The sequence below is a fragment of the Myxocyprinus asiaticus genome, chromosome 16, assembly GCF_019703515.2.
Source record: "Myxocyprinus asiaticus isolate MX2 ecotype Aquarium Trade chromosome 16, UBuf_Myxa_2, whole genome shotgun sequence".
NCBI lineage: Eukaryota > Metazoa > Chordata > Actinopteri > Cypriniformes > Catostomidae > Myxocyprinus > Myxocyprinus asiaticus.
The window spans coordinates 22,611,588-22,633,015 of NC_059359.1; the positions used below are offsets into that span (position 1 = coordinate 22,611,588).

The following is a 21,428-nucleotide window of genomic DNA, read 5'->3' on the forward strand; positions in this document are numbered from 1 at the left end:
CGCTTCTGAAGATATGGATTTAACCATGTAAGTCGTATGGATTAATTTTATGATGCCTTTATGTGCTTTTGGAGCTTCAGTATTTTGGTACCCATTCACTTGCATTGTATGAACCCACAAAGCTGAGATATTCTTCTAAATATATTCGTTTGTGTTAAGCAAAAGAAAGTGATCCACATCTGGGATGGCATGAGGGTGAGTAAATGATGAGAGAGATTTAATTTATGGGTTAACTATTCCTGTAAGCAAACCCTGGCCAAAAAAAATAAAAATAAAATGATATATATATATATTGCCTTTTATGGAAGCAAGACTCAATGTATCAATCTACTGAAAATTATATGATGGAAATCAGGTGATTTCATTATGGGAATTTCAATGTGGGTCCCATGCCCAACAGGCCTTCATATGATGTTGAGTACTATAAAGAACTCACCTTCCCGCCTGTCCTGAGCTTCTTACGAGGATTTGGTCGTGCTTCCATTCTGTGAATGACAAATATTATAAACCTCTTCAATGGAGAAAGAGATCAACCGCTGGCTCATTTGCTAACATGCGTGATACTTAAAAAACAAAAGACGAGGGGATCAGAAAACTATTTTCTAGAGTTACCAGATTTTTCTCAGTCTGAATGAGAACGTAGTAGTAATGGAAACATGCGGAGCTGGGTCATGGCAAAGCATTTTCCCGCTACATTACAACATCTCGTGCAGCTCCATTTAATGCGACAACTCTCTACAACAAAGAGCTGTCATCGACCCTCAACTCACTATAACGCATCTCCGATTTTAAAACTTTGAGATTATTTACTATCCTTGCGTTTTGCGAGAGTTTGTTTGAGACCAGAGACGACAGGAATAAGGCGGATATGATTTTTATTTTATTTTTTAGGGGCAGATAAGATGCAATAAGGCCTAAAACGGCTTTCTGTCTCTTTAAAATAGAAGTCCTATTTTATTCTCATTTATGTATAGCGATTCCTTTTTTACCATCTGATTTAATATAATATATCCTTTTAATCGTTATTCCACTACTGTCGGTTATGTAAATAAATTAATAAAACACTGTAGAAAACTATATTTTGGTAAATATTACCATAAACCTTTATTTTATTTTGAAGGGAGCTGAATCGTCTCTCTAGAAAGATTGCCTTGATATCTTTTCTGGTGGGATTAGTGACAGTATTTTACACTCTCTATACAGATATTTATATTACCATAAAATAATAGTTCTTAGTGCTTGAATGAAAGAGTAGTTATCTAAAATTTAATCAGGCATCTGTTTAGGCGGTCTGGTTGCTCATCCACAGACTTTGAAGGACCCACCTCCCCCACCCCCAACAGCAGCACGAGTGATAGTCGATTAAATAAACTTATACAAAGTCGTCGTTCGATTGTGAACCTGTGAGTGTGTGAATTAGTGCTGTGAGATTAGTTATTGATAATTTATCAATAGTAAATTGCTACGCGTATGCATATTGATAAAAGCGCAAACATCAAATCAGTTATGTTCACATCATATACATATACTCATTTGCTACTGTAAAGCATTTAATGAAATGAACTCAAACATTTTAGTGGTGCTAGTTGATACTGCATGTAGTTACAGTAGATGCAAACACAACTGCACATGAAAATTATATTGAAGATCTCGTAAAACGTGTGCAACTGTTCACATTCCAGTGCATTGCGATTGATAAAGTAAGATTTTCAACAAATTTGAGGGATGTGATTTAAACGGTGCACATTTTGAAGAATTGTGAAATGGAGGGTCATTTTTTTTTCCTTGTCATGTTTAAGAGTTTTTGTAGTTGGTTTCTAAAATGTTTACTTCGAGGTTTTTATATGGTGCTTAAAATCCAAAATACTGTTGTTGTTTTTATTTTGTTACAGTTCCTCAGAATGACCAAAAAGCGAAAAAGACAAGATGATTTCCAGAAAGTCAAGCTTAAGGTTGGCAAAAAGAAGCCAAATGCTGATAATGCAACAAATGTCATCTTAAGATCAAAAACTATCCATTTACCATAACAGCTGAAGCATGGTGATTCAGGACCAACCACACACAGGCAGCTTAGCATCAAGGTACATAAAAAGTAGCATCCATCACTTTCTACTGATTTTTATCTGTTAAAGCCTAATCTTTCTTGAATTGCAACTGTTTTTTTGTTGTTGTTTTTTTTTTTTTTATCCCTTTCTGTCTCTTTCTCTCAGGATCTGTTGTCTCAGCTACACCACTACAACAGCAATGTGAAGCAGGGTGCTCTGGTGGGTTTGTGGGAGCTGCTGTCAGCTCACCCCACTCTGGTTGAGCAGCATGCCTCAGCGGTGCTCCCTGAGGTGGCTGCACTGTTCACAGACAAAGACGGCACTGTGCGAGCAGCTGCAGTGCGTCTGTTGCGTTTCATTGCTCAGTGCATCCCTGTCGAACGTGTCGCACCCTTCTTACCCCTGCTGAGTGCCCACCTCACTTGTGCCATGACCCATATCTCAGAAGCCATCCAGGAAGATGCTCTCCATGTCCTAGACGTGCTGCTTGAGCACTATCCCGGGCTTCTGTCTCTGAGACATACAGTTCTGCTTGTCAGTTTTCTTGAGCTCATGTCCCAGAGACGAAAGGTCGGAACGGGGCAGGATAAATCAGGGAAAGGAGGCTTTTCTCTGATCATCAGCACAAATCGCTCTGTAACAGCACAGCAATGGAGACTCACTGTGCTACTCCGGTATTAAAGGAATAGTTTGCCAAAATGGCAAATTCTGTCACCTTTATGTTGTTCCAAACTTATATGATTTTTTTTGGTAACACTTACAATAAGGTTCCATACGTTAACATTAGCTAATGCATTAAGTATCATGAATTAATTACGATAACGATATTTCTTTTCAGCATTTATTAAGCTTTGTTAATGCTATTTAAAAAAAATACAATTGTTCATTGTTAGTTCATGTTAGTTCATAGTGCATTAACTAATGTTAACATACAGTGATGTGTAAAAGTATTTGATTTCTTCTGTTTTTTTGTATATGTCATACTAAATTGTTTCAAAAATTCAAACAAAATCTAACATAAAACAAAGGCCATCAGAGTAAACACAAAATACAGTTTTTAAATGATAATGTTATTTATTGAAGTAAAATTTGTATGCAATACCAACTGGGCCTGTGTGAAAAAGTATTTGCCGCCTTAGTTACTAAATCCCCAAATCTATGAAACTGCATTCATATGGTGTTCAGCTGGACTAGACACACCCAGGCCTGATTACTGCCAGCCCTGTTCAATCAAATCAACACCTAACTAGAACTTTTCAGCAGCATGAAGTTGGCTAAAAGGTCTCACTCAGTAGCATACTATGCCAAGGTCGAAAGAAATTCCAGAAAGGTGATTGAAATACATCAGTCTCGGAAGGGTTACAAAGCTATGTCAAAGGCTCTGGGATTCCAAACAACCACAGTGAGAACTATTATCTCCAAATGGAGAAAACTTGGCACAGAAGTGAACCTGCCCAGAAGTGGCCGACTTCATAAATTCCTCCAAGAGCACAGCGACGACTCATCCAGGAAGTCACAAAAAAGCCAAGGACAACATCCAAGGAACTGCAGGCCTCTCTCGCATCAATGAATGTCACTGTTCATGACTCCACTATTAGAAAGACAGTGGCCAAAAATGGCATCCATGGAAGAGTGGCGAGGCGAAAACCACTGCTAACCCACAAGAACATTAATGGAATTGTTCACCCAAAAATGAAAATTTGCTGATAATTTACTCACCCTCAGGCCATCCATGATGTATATGACCTTTCTTCATCATAACAGAATTTAAGATTTTTAAGAAAGTATCCCAGGTTTTTAGCCTCATCCAATGCAAGTGAATGGACACCAATTTTTGATGGTCCAAGAAGCATATTTAATCAGCATCAAAGTAATCCACACGACTCCAGTTGATTAAGTAATGTCAAAAGGCTGAGAGAGGCTGGACTGAGGGCTTGTAGGCCTGTTGTAAGGCAGGTCCTTACCAGACATCACCGGCAACGACTTCACCTATGGGCACAAACCCACCTTTGCTGGACCATACAGGACTGGCAGAAAGTGCTCTTCACTGATGAGTTGCAGTTTTGTCTCACTAGGGGTGATGGTTGGACATTTATCATCAAAGAAGTGAGAGTTACACCGAGGCCTGTACTCTGGAGCGGGATCGATTTGGAGGTGGAGGGTCCGTCATGGTCTGGGGCAGTGAGTCACAGCATCACCGGACTGAGCTTGTTGTCATTGCAGGCAATCTCAACACTGTGCGTTACAGGGAAGACATCCTCCTCCCTCATGTGGTACCCTTCCTGCAGGCTCATCCTGACATGACCCTCCAGCATGACAATGCCACCAGCCATACTGCTTGTTCTGTGTGTGATTTCCTGCAAGACAGGAATGTCAGTGTTCTGCCATGGCTAGCGAAGAGCCTGGATCTCAGTCCCATTGAGCACGTCTGGGACCTGTTGGATCGGAGGGTGAGGGCTAGAGCCAGTCCCCCCAGAAATGTCTGGGAACTTGCAAGTACCTTGGTGGAAGAGTGGGGTAACATCTCACAGCAAGAACTGGCAAATCTGGTACAGTCCATGAGGAGGAGATGCACTGCAGTACTTAATGCAGCTGGTGGCCACACCAGATACTGACTGTTACTTTTGATTTTGTTCAGGGACACATTATTCGATTTTTGTTAGTCACATGTCTGTGAAACTTGTTCAGTTTATGTCTTAGTTGTTGAATCTTTTTATGTTCATACAAATATTTACACGTTACATTTGCTGAAAATAAAAGCATTTGAAAGTGAGAGGATGTTTCTTTTTTTGCTGAGTTTACATCTTGAATGGCCTGAGGGTGAGTAAATTATCAGCAAATTTTCAATTTTGGGTGAACTATTCCTTTAAGGCTCGTCTGAATTTTGCCAAAACACACCTTGATGATCCTCAAACCTTTTGGGAGAATGTTCTGTGGATTGATGAGTCGAAAGTGGAGCTGTTTGGAAGAAAGGGGTCCTGTTAAATCTTGCGTAAATCAAACAGAATTCCACAAAAGGAACATCATACCTACGGTCAAGCATGGTGGTGGTAGTGTGATGGTGTGGGATGCTTTGCTGCTTCTGGGCCAGAGCGACTTGCAGTAATTGATGGAAACGTGAATTCTGCTCTCTACCAGAAAATTCTAAAGGAGAACGTCTGGTCATCAGTCCGTGAGTTGAAGCTCAAGCGCAACTGGATTATGCAGCAAGACAATGATCCAAAGCATAGGAGTAAGTCCACTTCTGAATGGCTCAAAAGAAGCTAAATTAAAGTTTTGGAGTGGCCTAGTCAAAGTCCTGACATGAACCCGATTGAGATGCTGTGCAGGATCTTAAATGGGCAGTTCATGCTCAAACCCTACAATGTGGCTGAACTAAAGCAGTTCTGCAAAGAAGAGTGGGCCAAAATTCCACCACAGCGTTGTGAAAGACTGATCTCCAGTTATCGGAAGTGTTTGGTTGCAGTTGTTGCTGCTAAAGGTGGCACAACCAGCTATTAAGTTTAACGGGTCAGTTCGTTTTTACATGGGTGATATAGGTGTTGGATAATTTTCAATATTATCTTATATTGCTTCAATAAAAAAAATATATATTTGAAAACTGTATTTTGTGTTTACTCAGGTTGCCTTTGTTTTATGTTATATCTCGTTTGAAGATCTAAAACAATTTAGTATGAAAAATACACAAAAATAGAAGAAATCAGGAATGGGGCAAATACATTTTCACAGCACTGTATGCAACATTTGATTTTAAAGGCGTCATGACATGAATCACATTTTCCTTGATGTTTTGACATATAAGAGGTCATTGTACTTAAAAAATATACTGTAAGGTCAGACTGGTGGCGCCACGGCCTGAATAGGGTGGGGGAGGAGTGTGACGAGGAGGAGGGCGTGGCCGAGCCGTGACGATGCACGGCCGATGTTGAATCAGCTGATCAGCAGTAGAGCGAGATAAAGGGGAGCCGGAGGCGCCAGTTCGAGAGAGAGAGAGAGAGACGCATGTGGCTGCTTTGCATGTGTGTCCTTCTGTTTATGTTTGTTTTATGTTGAGTTTCTGATTAAACTTTACGTTGACTGTTCAGCTGGTTCCCGCCTCCTCCTTGCCCATCCTTGAACTGTTACAGTAAGTTTCAGAACTCAAAACTTCTTCCTTACTGCAGAACGAGCATTTCTTGAGCGTAAAGGCCTTTGCACACCAAACGTGAATTTTCGGCACGATTTCTCGCCGCAATCAACATTTTGAATCAAAATAATGGATTCCAAATGTGCTATTCTCACCAAGTGAACATTCACACCGAATTGCGCTGCATCAAAGCGAAGGTTGTTTTTTTTTCCTGTGAGGGTGTCCTTTTCTTTGCCCGGCAAAGAAATGCCATGACTAATAATAAATAAGCTTTAGATCATGTGTCAGAAGCCGTTGCAGTTACCAGAAGCAGCCCAACTGGTGGCACTGAAGCACAGAAAGCTGTTTTGACCACCGACGTTAAACACTGAATTAACTCTAGAAAGAAATCCTTAACCACAGCAGTGAGGATGTATAGTTAATTTGCATCAATACCTTAAAAACTGAAAAAAAAAAACAAAAAAAAATCTTCATATGGGTTCTCTTAACATGTAAATGATATTGTTGCATCACTGCCTTGCATCCTCTTTAAAAAATTATCTGATCTTATGTGATTGTCTTCAGAATAGGGATGAGCATGAGTACTCGGGTACACGGACATGGCAGCAATGATCGATCATGAAAACGATGATCGATAGTGATCACGCATGATGTGACTTCTCACTTAATTTGAAATCCAGTGACATTACCTGACAACTAAACAAACAAAGAGGAAGCTTATTTTTAATTTTGAGATTGATTACGTTGTGGTTTTGAGGGGTACATTGATTGTCAGAAACGTCTCATAACAACCAAACTGATACAACACTGCAATGCTATCATTACGATAATCAAAATGGAGTGTGATTAACCATGTTTTGAACACCTGTCTATGCAAAACATTTGCTAAACACGTTTTATCATTTATTAAGAATTTTGACTCGTTAATGGATATTATTTAATAAAAGTATATGTATTCACTGACTGTAAACCTCCCTGCCCTGCGTGAAGTAACACGCACTTGCATCTTGACGAAATAGGAGTTGAAGATTTCTGCACGAGTTTCAAAGTTAGATGTCCAATATAAAGTGTCATTCTGTTGCACTTTCCCCAGTTGAATGGTGGAAATTCAGACACTCCGAGTTGAATGGAATGCTTCATGAATCACAGCAACAACAATACAGAGCATCGCGGCTTTCCTCACAAAAGCGAACATTTGGGGGGACACACCAGGCGCGTGTGGCAGTGGACTCAATGCGCTGAAGCAACGCATATACAGCAGGCAAGTGTTTCAAACAGCTAGACAGAGCGCAGCTAAATGGAACGCAATGCAGCGTCTTCAAACTAAACTTCAATATTAACACGCATATTAAAAACACAATGGTTATGGCGTCTCCTGTTTGAAAATAGACTGTTCAGACAGTCACTAAAAAAACTGGTGCATGCTTACTAAGATTACTACGGTAACCTGAAGGAAGAACAGACAGACGCATGTTGTGCACATTCTTTCAGAGTTGGACAGCGAATCTTCACATAATGATAAAATATGATGCATTATATTTTGAATCTTGTACATTTTGTAACACATTATTTTATAACAGCCTATAATAATGAATAGATGATACACTGGAACAACAAGGCACAATGCAGCAGCCATAGATGTTTGTCAGACATGTTATTATATATACAGTTATGAACATGTAATCGCCCCTCGAGTACTCGACAAGTACTCGAGTAATTAGTCCGAGTACTCGAGTAGACAAAATGACCAAAATGCCCATCCCTACTTCAGAATTTATTCCATATTGTTGCATTGTTTGGCCATTGCATTTAATCTTACATGAGTTCTCTTATATCTCTGATATAAGCTGTGCATCTTTGACTTTGTATCACTTTTTAAGTAAACAGCTTTACGGATCTTAAGTGTTTTCTTCACCAAATATGAATAATATTAATACTATTGCTGTGACTTGCAGTGCACTCTGTGTGCCTTTGAATACCAAAAACAAAATCGTTATTGCTGTGCTATTTTTAATAGTTATTAAGAGCCTTGTCTGTCATTAGCAGTATTAAAGTATCTAATAATGGGTCAGACTGAAGATAGGTTTTGTTGGGTGAGATCTGTGTTTTATTGCTTGCACTCATGGAGCGTTTCAATTTCATAATTTATCATTTAAAAACATGCAGGGTTTTGAGCAAATATAACACAAGTAGATGTACTTGGCAATAAGATGCAGTCAACCACTAGTTTTAAACATTTGTTTAAACAGTCATTATGAGTGTGCATTATGCAGTGATTTTAAACAAATGCACTTAACAGTATAAGTATACTATACACTACTGTACAGTATGCGTGACAGTGGTATATAATTCATATTGTTACAAATGATAACATTTTAACCATTAATATTATTTTTTACACTCTTTCTAATCACCCCTCAGCTTGTCCAGCAGGTGAACTGAAATACTTTGTGAAGTGTCGAAAGTTTTATATCTTGTTGAGCAAATCAACAACACTCTCGTCATCGTTGCTGCAGCTTGTGGAGAGATGTGTTTTATTTTTTCAGTCTGCTGGCTAGAGAATCGTTTGCTTTTCTTGTTTGTTTTGCAAACTTGTCAAGTGGTTATTTCTCACCCGGTGATGGACGGAGGGTGGACCAGGACCAGCTCAAAGGTGCGTTGAACCACCTACCATACCGAGGTAAAATTGCTTGTCGATTAGCGCCACCTATTGTAAAGGTGTGAATGTGCTTACGGCGAACATTCGCTCCGCTTTCTTTAGGAAAGGGCTATTTGTCATTGATTTGACTCTCATATTTGTGCTGCCCTTTGGTGTGCAAAGGCCTTAAGCTGCCAAAACGACTCATTCTTTACTTCCTCCACATTGTCACACTGTGGCATTTGCAACTGACCGACACCACAACACATCAACGTCTACTTTACCATATAATTTCTGCAGCCCACCCAGTAGCGGTGAAGTGAGATGGCAAGTAGAGAGCCAATCATAACAGTGGGCATTTACTGTCAAGTCTTAAAAGCAAAAGCAGCACCAAAACCGAGTGTTTCTGACACAGGGGCAAAATGAGGGTGGAAAATGATCATGTTTCACAAATATATGACTGGTGTTTGTGCAAAAAACTTTACTAATATTATAAGTGAACCTCAAGGAACATATTAAAATAATAAAAAAGGCATGTCATGACCCCTAATACAACAATCAGCCACAAGCCAAATATTATGTAGGTCCCCCTCGTGCCGCCCAAACAGCGCCAACCTGCATCTCAGAATAGAATTCTGAGATGCTATTTTTCTCACCACAATTGTACAGAATGGGTATCTGAGTTAACGTAGACTTTGTCGGTTCGAACCAGTCTAGCCATTCTCTGTTGACCTCTCTCATCAACAAGGCATTTCCATCTGCAGAACTGCCGCTCATTGGATGTTTTTTGTTTTTAGCACCATTTGGAGTAAATACATAGTGTATGTTGAAATTAACCAAGATTAATAAATGCTGTAAAAGAATTGTTCATTGTTAGTTCATGTTAACTAATGTTAACATTTTCTATACAAATAATCCAGAGTAACCTCTGACTTCAGATATACCATATATTCATGGCTCAAGTTTTTGCCAATAAGCTACTCATAATTCTGTGTTTGTGTGTCATTTGCTATTTATTATTGAATGTACCATAATACCATGTTTTTGTGCATGCCCACATCTTCAGGTTAGGCCGTTTTCTGCAGGCAGCAGTTGAGGAAAGGCCGCTGGAGGAAGGCACAACTATTAAGAATGATCTTGGAATGTGGGCTGGAGAGAAAGGCCTGGTGACACCTGTAGATGTGAGTTGGGAGGAGCATGTAATTGGGAAGGGGAGGTTCCAGTTGTTTGAGAATTCTGGAGTCACACCCACACCACACTCTGCTTATCGGTGAAGGTATGTTTGATTGTTATTAAAAATGATTATTGACTATTTTCTCTGAATATACCATGATGAGTCTTTTTGTTAAATGTGAAGTGTGTAATTTTTGCACAATTATTTTATATAAAAAAAAAAATTCCTGATTTCGACAAAACACATTATATTGAGAATACAAGTTATGTTGACCTTTTCTTGAGTTTCTCAAGAAAGCAAGATAATACCTGGACTGTGGGATTTTTTGAAAGCAGACATTGTTGCAGTTCTGTTTGATGCCGTGTTGTCACAAAAATTACACACTTCACCTTTAAATAAGTTTATATAGTTAGGTAATAGGTATAAGTTTGTTAGAAAGAACTTACATACTGAGAAGTGTCTTTCTGTCTTTGTACACTTTTCAGTTATGCCTGGTTCACACATCCTCCGTGAGCACGGCGTGAGTGGCGCGTTTTTGTTGCGGCACCCATATTAACAGATGACACCGTTTACACTGCAAGCATGAGTCACGAGGTGACGCGTCCCAGACACGGCAGTGAGCGGATAGTTTAGGCGTTGAGCCTATTTTTGCCATTCTGTGTATAGGTGTACAGTTTAGACACAACTTTAACCAATCACAACCAAGTGTGCTGATAAAGATGAAGCGCACATGACTGCACGCTGTTGTCCTTGAAGCAGCAATAACCTCAGCTGATTACGACCTTATTAAAGAATTTCTTTTGCCATAGGACCCCATAGATAACTTTATTTACTGCAAAGAGACGCAGCCAATTTGAAAGTCCAACGTGACCACCCTGCTCACGGAGGATGTGTGAACCCGGCGTTTTAGAAACAAAGACAGAAAGGACATATACAGCTCTTGTTATGTTGATTCTGTGTAGACCGTACTCTGTGCCCGGGGCTGGGAAGAACGAGGAGCTGTGCTCAGCTGAGACCGTGCATGGTTTTGCGGGAATGCTGGTGCCTCTGCTACTGGAGGTCTGGGTGGAGGCGGCAGGTGGAGAGTGAGTGCAGACGGACAGTGGCCACCTGCTCTCAGCCGAGTCTATGGCTCTTATGTTCCAGATCCTCACCATACTACAGTTGCTGAGAAGACTCACACCGCAGAGAGACCAACAGGACATACTGGTACACAAACTCAAATCAGGACCAAACTCTACAATGTCATAATATCACATACACTCTAATTCTGCTGTGCTGTGTAGGATGCCTGGTTCAGAAACTCGTATCTGGCTGATTTCAAACAGCACTTCATGAAGAACTTCCCCTATGGCCTGCTAGAGGTGGCAAAACACAAGAAGAAAGCTGATGGGAAAAGGTGACATAAAAACACCCACAGTCCAAAGAAGTGTGAACCTGTTTACATTAATAAAATCCGTATCGGTGGAACGTTTGTGATTGGATCACTCAAACCACATTCAGAGGTGATTGGATCACCTCAGATAGATGTTTAAACAGGGCCAGTTTTGTGTGCGTTTCCTGCTTAAAAATGTGGTCTGATTCTGAGAAATATAATTTCATAAAAGGACCGTTCACCCAAAAATGAAAATTCTCTCATCGTTTACTCACCCTCATGCCATCCCAGATGTGTACAGCAGGACTAGTCAACTGGTGGCCCGCAAACCAAATCTGGCCACCAATCATATTTGTCTGGCCCTCCGACTGATTTTTTTTATCAAATTGTCTCACCATCTGAAATACCAGAGCATTCTTTGTGCAATACTCAGTGTTCATAGGAGCGAGCCTCAGTGAGTTTATCAGAGTTCATTGGCATGTGCAACAGTATTCAGCCGTTTGTTGTTTGGATTGGAGTGCGCATTTAAGCTTTTCTGGTTATAGTTTACTTGCACTGCTTTGCCAAACATGGATCACACCATTTAGGTGAGCATTTTATAGCTTCTTTTTCAATCAAATGTTTTTATATAAAATTGCTTAGTTGTGTGGAGTGCAGTCAAATCTACAGATTATCACTGCAGTTTTGACAGAAATGTTGTCAGCACATATGCACATTAGGCAACATAAGCAATCGATTATGAAAACTGAACGTTCAAAGAAAATGCACTGAAAAGTTTGCTTTTATTCACTATTCTTGAAGTATCAAACGATCGTGTCTGTTCAGGGTCTGTAGGGCTTGGAAAAAAATGATAATGTGAAACTGAACCTGCAAATATCCTGATTTATATTTGGTTCTATACAGCTGTGAGTCAGCCCTCTCAATCACAAACAGCATCAACTCGGTTTGTTCTTCTTTTGCCAGTGATTACCTACATACAAATCTGGCTCCTGCACTGGCTATTGTGTGCAAATTCACAATATTTGCAGGATACATTTTTTCCTCACTGATTAAGATGATACTTCATAGAGAAAATGGAAGAATATAAATTTTTTTTAATTTTTTTTTTTTTAAAGAAAATTAAATTTAAATGCATTCTTAAGTAAACATTACATTTCTATATGACCATTGTTTTCATATTTGGGTTGAAAGGGTTTAGAAGGTCTAAATGTTTCACCTCAGTTTTAATAATTTGTAAACAATAGCCCTAAAATGTTAGCAAATCAACAAGTCAGCATAGAAGTAATCTAAAAGACTCCAGTGGTTAAATCTATATATTCAGAAGCGATATGATAGATGTGGGTGAGAAGCAGATCAATATTTAAGTCCTTTTTACCATAAATTCTCCTCCCTGCACAGTAGGTGGCGATATGCATGAAAAATTTGAATCGCCAAAAACAAAAGGACTTAAATATTGACCTGTTTCTCACCCACACTTATAATATCACTTCTGAATATGTATATTTAACCACTGGAGTCTTATAGATTACTTTTATGCTGCCTTTGTATGCTTTTTGGACCTTTAAAGTCACCATTCACTTGCATTGTATGGACCTACAGAGCTGAGATGTTCTTCTAAAAATCTTTTTGTTCAGCAGAAGAAAGTAAGTCATACACATCTTCGATGGCCTTTAAGTGGTGATTATATACATAAATGATGGTGATCATCTGTTAATTTCCAATTTCAGGATTAGGCAGCAGGTACTAGTTGGAGCTGCTGCTGGGAGCAACATGGAGCCGCTGGCTCTAAACGTCACCCTGTGCCAAGTTATGGTGACACTCAGTCTTAGGGGCGGGGACCATGTAGCAGGTGAAGACGCAGACTGGCTCGGACCAATCAGAGTCTTTATCTGGCAGACACTGTTGAGTGGGGGCAAGCTGAGCTCAAAACACTTGGCAGCTTTACTGGAGGTGGTGTGGAGGATGATAGTTTCCCAGCGCAGCCGTGGTGAGACTCTTTACCAGTGGAAGACTTTTTAAGGTTTCACACAGACATGGAAAACCTGGAAATATCAGAGAATTTTAAAATTGTGATTTACTGGTCTGGAAAAGTCAAGGAAATCAGTAAAATCATGGAAATTCTCAAAAAAAAAAAAAAGAAATTTTTTTTTTTTATTATCCAGTAATAAGACATTGGGCCAGTCATTTGGGCCAATGTCGACTTGAAGATTATTGATCTAAAGGTATGGGAACCTGTTTTTTTGTTTTTCAAGAAAAGTCTGGAGCAAAAATTACAGAAGTCTTTATGTTCTGTTGTGTTGTGGATTGCAATATTTAAAGAGGGTGTGTGTGCGTGATTGCAGTATTGACAGAGGAACTCCTACAGGCCGTGTACATGCAGTACCAGCAGAGGAACCTGGGTGTGAGTGTCCGCACTCTGCTGCTGCGCTTTTTCAGTCAACTTTACATTGAAGAACATCATAACCACCCTCATATTGCCAGGTATGTGCACACATTAAATTGGCAAATCCAACCTAAATTCATAACATACTCCAAATATTTTATTTGACCCTGATCTCCCCTATAATTTCTTACATTGTTGTTTTCTGGCATTAGTTGCCTTTTAGTCGTTATGTTCGTATGTTTGTTTTAATTATTTATTTATTTATTTTGTATTTGTAGAGTATCTGTGTAGTCTTTGTTTTTATAATTAACTGTCTCATAATTTTGCAATATTTTTTCCATGAACCCAGGTTTGTTTGCATATAATGATATCTGTAGTCTTGCATACCCATGCTTTTAACTGTTGACATAAAGTCTGGTCCACTTTGCAGTTTATGCAGGCCAAGAACAGCCCACCTAGTAGGAAGGTGCTGTATGACTGACCTGTTAAAGGGATAGTTCACCCAAAATGGAAATTCTCTCATCATTTACTCACTTTCATGCCAACCCAGATGACTTTCTTTCTTCTGCAGAACACAAACGAAGATTTTTAGAAGAATATTTCAGTTCTGTAGGTCCATACAATACAAGTGAATGGTGGCTTGACCTTTGAAGCTCCAAAAATAACAGAGGCAGCATAAAAGTAATCCATATGATTACAGTGGTTTAATATGTCTTCTGAAGTGATGCAATCACTTTGTGTGAGAAACAGATCAATATTTCAATCCTTTTTTTTAACTATAAATCTCCACTTTCACTTTCAGAATATTAAATAATGTGAAAGTGGAGATTTATAGTAAAAAAGACTTAAATATTTATCTGTTTCTCACCCACACCTATTATATCGCTTCTGAAGACATCGATTTAACCACTGAAGTCACTTTTATGCTTCCTTTATGTGCTTATTGGAGCTTGAAAGGACTGGTCACCATTCACTTGCATTGCATGGATGTAAAGAGCTGAAATATTCTTCTAAAAATCTTTTTTTTTTTGTGCTCTGCAGAAGAAAGTCATGCACTTCTGGGATGGGATGAGGGTGAGTAATTGATGAGAGAATTTTCGTTTTTGGGTGAACTATCCCTTTAAATGACCAACCGCAGTTTGTTGTGTCTTTACTCCCACTCTGGGTTAGGTAAATCTGAAATCGATTAAACCACAATAATAGACCAGTGAGCATGAGCAATAAAGTTCACAAAATGGAACAGTAAATGTTCTCTGCAAATGGTTATACCAACAATTCTGAAGAAATTAGTAGAAAATGTGTATAGACTTTGTGATCAGAATTCCTGTCCATGCAAAAGTAATTACCAAAAGTAAGTACCGATTATTTCACAGACAGAAAACAAGGCAGAATATACAGTTGTGCTCAAAGATATCCTGTTTACTTGCTAATAAGTGCCTCAAACAAAACTCTTAATGCACCTAGTTCTTCCACTAAAGAGCTTATTATAGCAATATGGTGCCTTTAAACAAGACTTTGCTCTAGGACCAATACAAAATTTAACTGAAACTATATCAAAGACTCCCCCTAGTGTTTTTTTTTTTAATTATTATTTGAGGCTAGAAGTTCCTTCTAAAAAAATTAAGAGTCTATCTCTCTTTCTCAGGAGCAGGATCCTGGCATGCTGGTTGGCATCACTGCCAGTGCAGTTAGTTCAGTTGGGCAGTAGGAATCCTCAACTGTCTGCACATCTATTGGAGACGATGCAGTCAGCTGCTGCGAGGGGCAACAAAAAACTTCTGCACAGTCTGCAGAAACATGCCTGCAGTCTTTATGGTAATCACATACATTCATATTCACAAAAACATCTATTTTTCACTACTTTTCACTTGATTGAGAGAGGCCTGTGCTTGTTTAAGGTAGGGAGAACATTACAGTGGTGGTGTCTCTGGATCTGTGTTTGTATGTGTTTTATTGATATAAGCTGTCTGTAGTTTTGTGTTTCAGAGGCACAGCACTGTCTTTTGTGTGTGTTAGCAGTCATGACAATAGCTGCGTGAGTCAGCGGCTAAACATTTCTGTCTATCTGTGATCACTGACAGGACAGAATTTACTCTCTGTTTTTTTCTTTTCTTTCTTACTCCATCACACACATAAAGACACATTCATATTATAACTCACAATTAGGCTATAATAGTTTCCTTAGTCCGGCACTAGGGGAGTACGTTCCTTTCTTTGAAAGGAACACTGCTCTGCAAAGGCAAAACGCAGAATCTACACATTTATACAACTAAAATTTGGTCTCGTAGACTATGATCTGTTCGGTGACACAAATTTGGTTAAACTCTTTTCAGATTCAGCAAAAACAGAGGTTTTTTTTTTTTTTTATTAACATTTTTTATTGATTCAAAAAGAAAGCACAACAGAGAAAAACACAACATATACACACCGAATTAACATTTAACATTTAACACTCATTAACATGCCTCCCCAAACACCAACCCCACCCTACCCCAAAGAACACCCCTGTGGTCACATAAAATAATACACACACACAAACAATAAAATAAAAAATACAAATAAATAAAAAATAAAATATATAATAAATATACATAATTAAACTAAACATCTCCCTCCTCATCCCTTCCCCTAGAGTCCTCCAAAACTGCCAAATACCTACTCCACTTCCTGAAAAATAAGTCCTCCCACCCCAGCCATCCATCTATCATCCTCTTATAAGCCGTCACCCTCCCCATCTCCGCACACCACTCTGGAAATGGTGGCGCTCCATCTGACTTCCATCCCCTTAAAATAATTTGTCTACTGATCATTACGCTAGTCAGAACCCAATTTTTTATATATTTGTCACCTGAATTTATAACTTCTCCATCGCCCAAAATGCAAAGTCTGGGGCAAAGTAAAATTTGAGTGTCCAGAATGTCACGCAAATAATTCTGAATCTTTAACCAAAAATCTTGGATCTTAATGCATCCCCAAAAAACATGGGCTATGTCTCCAACTTCTGATTGGCATCGCCAGCATGTGGGTGTGTCTTTAAGACCAAGCCTGTATAATCTAGAGTGGGTCCAATAAAGTCTTTGTAAAATCTTAAATTGCATAAGGCGAACCCTTGCATCTCTAGATGCAGACTTGACATTTTTCAGAATCTTAGTCCACACTCCATCCTCCAATACAAAATCCAAATCTTTCTCCCATAATTTCTTAATAGAAGTTAAAGCTCCATCCCCCATACTCTGAATTAACAGGGAGTAGTACACTGATGCCTCATGACCTTTTCCAAAAGCCGCAATCACCTCTCCCAAAGCATCTGCCTCCTCAAGGGGGTGTGTGCTACTCCCAAAAATAGTACAAAGCAGGTGGCGCAATTGTAAATACCTATAAAACTGAGGTCTGGGGATCCCAAAATGTTGGACCAAGTTTTCAAACGATCTCAACACACCACTTTAATATAGGTCAACGAGTGTAGCAACCCCCTTCACAATCCACTCTGGCCAGCAGAAAGGGGACTTGCCAATACACAATTTGGGTTCTGCCATATGCTCGAGGCAGCATTTAAATAAGTGTCCAATTTAAACAATCTGGACACTTTAGTCCATACCGAGTGTAAATGTGAAATAACGGGGTGTAACTTAACTTTTCCAATTAGTTTGATAGAGATGCTTTGTAACGGCGAAATAGGGGCAAGAACTGCATGTTCAATAACAAACCAGGGAGGGGCTCTTTCAGGTGGAAGCGACCAATGAGCCAAATGTCTGAGACTGCACGCATAGTAATAAAACAAAATCTTAGGTAGGCCTAGCCCACCTTTGTCAATCGGTCTATGTAACTTATTAAAATGCAATCTGGGACGTTTACCATTCCAAATGAAGGACTTCGCTATGCTATCGAATTGCTTGAAATAAGAGAGGGGGACATCTACAGGTAGGGACTGTAGCAGGTAGTTAAATTTTGGAATACAATTAATTTTAATAACATTAACCTTCCCAATCATAGATAAATGTAATGAATCCAACCTGCCCACATCGCTCAAAAATCTTTTTATTAAAGGGTCAAAATTGACACTAACTAAATCAGACAAATTTGCTGGGAATAAAATCCCCAAATACTTAATGCCCTGTTTGGGCCATTGGAAGGCGCCTGACTGGAAAGCCGTTACTGGACAGTACGCTGTCAGAGCCAAAGCTTCGGATTTAGACCAATTAACTTTGTATCCTGAGAACTTGGAAAAGGAATGAATAATTCTGTGGAGGCAAGGCATAGATCTAGTAGGTTCAGAGACAAATAATAACATATCATCTGCATAAAGCAGAAGTTTATGCGCCACACCTCCCGCCACCACCCCTGGAAAATCATCCTCCTTTCTTATCACGGCTGCTAATGGTTCCAGGGCAAGACAGAACAATAAAGAGGAAAGAGGGCAGCCCCGCCGAGTTCCCCTATCCAAAGTAAAATAATCTGAAATTAATCCATTTGTTTGTACCGCTGTTACAGGGTGTCTATAAAGTAACTTAATCCATCCAATAAAAGTATTTCCGAACCCATACATTTCCAAAACCTTAAAAAGATAATCCCATTCTACCATATCAAACGCCTTTTTGGCGTCAAGTGACATGGCAGCAACCGGAGATTGATCATTCGCCACTGACCACATAATATTGATGAGACACCTGATGTTATCAGAAGAGCTACGGCCCCGAATAAACCCCACCTGATCTGTATATATGTAAGAGATGTCATAACTTTACTTAATCGATTAGCCAGAATTTTTGACAACATTTTTACATCTAGTTGGATCAGGGAGATTGGACGGTAACTTTTACACTCACTTGGATCTTTGTCTTTTTTAAGAATCAGACTGATCCAGGCTTGTGTCAAGGTTGGTGGAAGCTTTCCATTCTTTAATGATTCCGTATAAACTTCTAACAAAAGTGGAGCCAGTTCTGTAGCATAAGATCTAAAAAATTCAGCGGCAAAACCATCTGGCCCCAGAGCCTTGCCAGTAGGTAGGGACTTAATTACCTCATCAAGCTCCTCCAAGGTTATCTCACAATCAAGAGAGTTTTTTTGCTCAGTCATCAGTTTAGGAAGTTCTAATGGTTCCACAAAGTTTCTAATATCTTCATCAGTAGACGAAGACATGGAACTATAAAGATCAATATAGAACTCTTTAAAGGCATTATTAATATCAATGGCTGAAGTAAAAATTTCACAACCAGCAGATTTCACTGAGGGAATGATAGAAAGAGACTCTCTCTGCTTTATATATCTAGCCAAAAGCTTCCCTGCTTTGTCCCCCGACTCAAAGTATAACTGTCTTGCCCTGAATAACCAAAACTCCACTTTCCGTTACAAAATAGTATTATATCTGTATTTCAATTGGGTCAATTCTCTGAGGCCATCAGATGACATACGGCGCTTCAGCTCTGCCTCTGCACTTTTAATATTCTCTTCCAACTCCACAAGTTCTCGTGCTTTGAATTTTTTGATGAATGAGGCATACTGTATGATCCAACCCCTAAGAACCGCCTTAAGTGCCTCCCAAGCCACACCCACAGAGGATACCGAGGACCAGTTGGTCTCCATATAAACATTGATTTCAGTCTTTAACATTTGTTGGAAATCAGGATTTTGCAAAAGGGACACATTAAGGCGCCAACTATATGATTTCTTTTTCTCTATATGTGGCATCACCTCTAAACTCACCAGGGCGTGATCTGAGGCTAAAATGTCTCCAATTGAGCAGTCCGCAACAGATGAAATAAGGGATTTGGATATAAAAAAAAAATCTATTCTAGAATAAATCTTATGGACTGATGAAAAAAATGTATAGTCCCTACCAGATGGGTTCAAAAGTCTCCAAATATCCGTAAGACAAAGATTTTTACACATCCTGTGAAGCGTCAATGTTGCTCTAGGGGGCTTACACACTTTTGCTTCACTATGATCAAGGACTGAGTCCATCAAAAGATTAAAGTCTCCTCACAATATTATATCATGAGGGGAGCCAGCGGCTTGCAACATCTCTTCAAGATCTATAAAAAAGCCTTGATCATCAGCGTTAGGTGCGTAAATATTAGCCAAAATCAATCTTTGCCCTTGAATTTCAACTAACACAATAATGACTCTTCCTAATTTATCTTTAGTCTGTTTGAGACATTTGAATTGTAGATGTTTATTAATCAATATAATGACTCCCTTGCTCTTACTTGAGCCAGCACTAAAAAAAAAACATGTCCACCCCATATCTTCCCAAATTTTTCAGCTTCCTGCGGGGAGAAATGTGTTTCTTGTAGAAACACTATATCATATTTCTTACGTTTAAGAAAATAAATAACCTTCCTTCTTTTTATGGGGTGCCCCAACCCATTTACATTCCATGTGGAGAGAGATAGTACACTCATATTAACAAATGACATATTGATATAATAAAAAAAATTAATTGTGTATGAAAAACAAAATTATACAGACCACATTCCCCATTGGTGAAACAATCAACCCCCGAACATCCCCCCGAACAAAACAAACAGAAAAAAGAAAAACGTGCACATTAACCCCACGCACGACAGCGCCAACCGGCGACAATCCCTCTAAACTCAAAAGGTCCATCAACGCCCACGAGCCCCCACGACAACTTTGCCATCGGATTGCTCAATTTTGCCTCACAAATTACATAACAGAAAATACTTTGTAAAATAAACCAGCAAATAGGAAGCATGAACACAAAGAATGTGTAGATTCCTTCACAGAACTGTCTCAATGGTGTGATCATCCACAAAACAAATTCCAGCTGATATAAAACCGTTCAGATTCCTCGTACAGACAAACGAATGTTCAGTGAGCCAGCTGTTATGAGTTCAGCGGATGATGTAATCATTCCAATGTCTCGTAAAAAAACTCAACAAAACAACAGCCAGCAGGAGGAATAAGCACGAAGAATGAACAGATTAATCCACAGCTGTTCCAAAGGAATGTTATTCAATAGAACAAGCTCCAGCCACTAGGCGGAACCAATACAAAAAGAAACAAAACCGACATCCCTGTTCCCCGAATGGTCAAGTCAAGTTCATTCGGAGGCCGCATAAAAGTATATACCATGACTTACACAATCCGTCAACTTTATAAAAGACATCCTTTGTGTGAGCATGTAGATATTTTGCGGTCATCCGTAATGTCCGCTCTCAATCTGTCCGGGAACTTCAATGCAAAAGTAATCTTTCATCAATGCAAAAGTTTCTTTAAGGAAAAGTGTTATTCACAAAACAAGCTCCAGCTGCTAGGCGGAGCCAACGCAAAAAACCCAAAATGTCGCCCAGCTTCCTCAAGAGTAAGTACAGCGAGTCAGGCCCACTCACATGAGAAACATCCAATGGTTTACTCAGACATTGATTCTATAAAAGATATTGCCTGTTTTGGACATGTAAATACTTTGCGACTAACCTTCGTTTCTATTCTCAGTTTGGCAGGAAACATTAGAGCAAACGAGATCTTTTTCTGATGTAAGAGTTTCTTGCATTCCTTGAACCGATCGCGTTTCTCTCTTGTCGAACTCGCAAAGTCCGGGAACAAGAAAATATTATGGTTCTTCCAAGAAAGCTTCCCTTTGCTCCTCGCCTGGCGCAACACAAGATCTTTATCGGATGATCTCAGAAATCTGGCCAGAATCGATCGGGGCCTTTCTCCCTCAGCA

General features: G+C 39.3%; 1 pseudogene; it reads left to right on the plus strand.

Moving 5' to 3' along the window:
- The first annotated feature begins 1,420 nt into the window (after positions 1-1,420).
- Positions 1,421-21,428, plus strand: part of LOC127454454 (testis-expressed protein 10 homolog) — a 46,867-nt pseudogene continuing 26,859 nt past the window's right edge.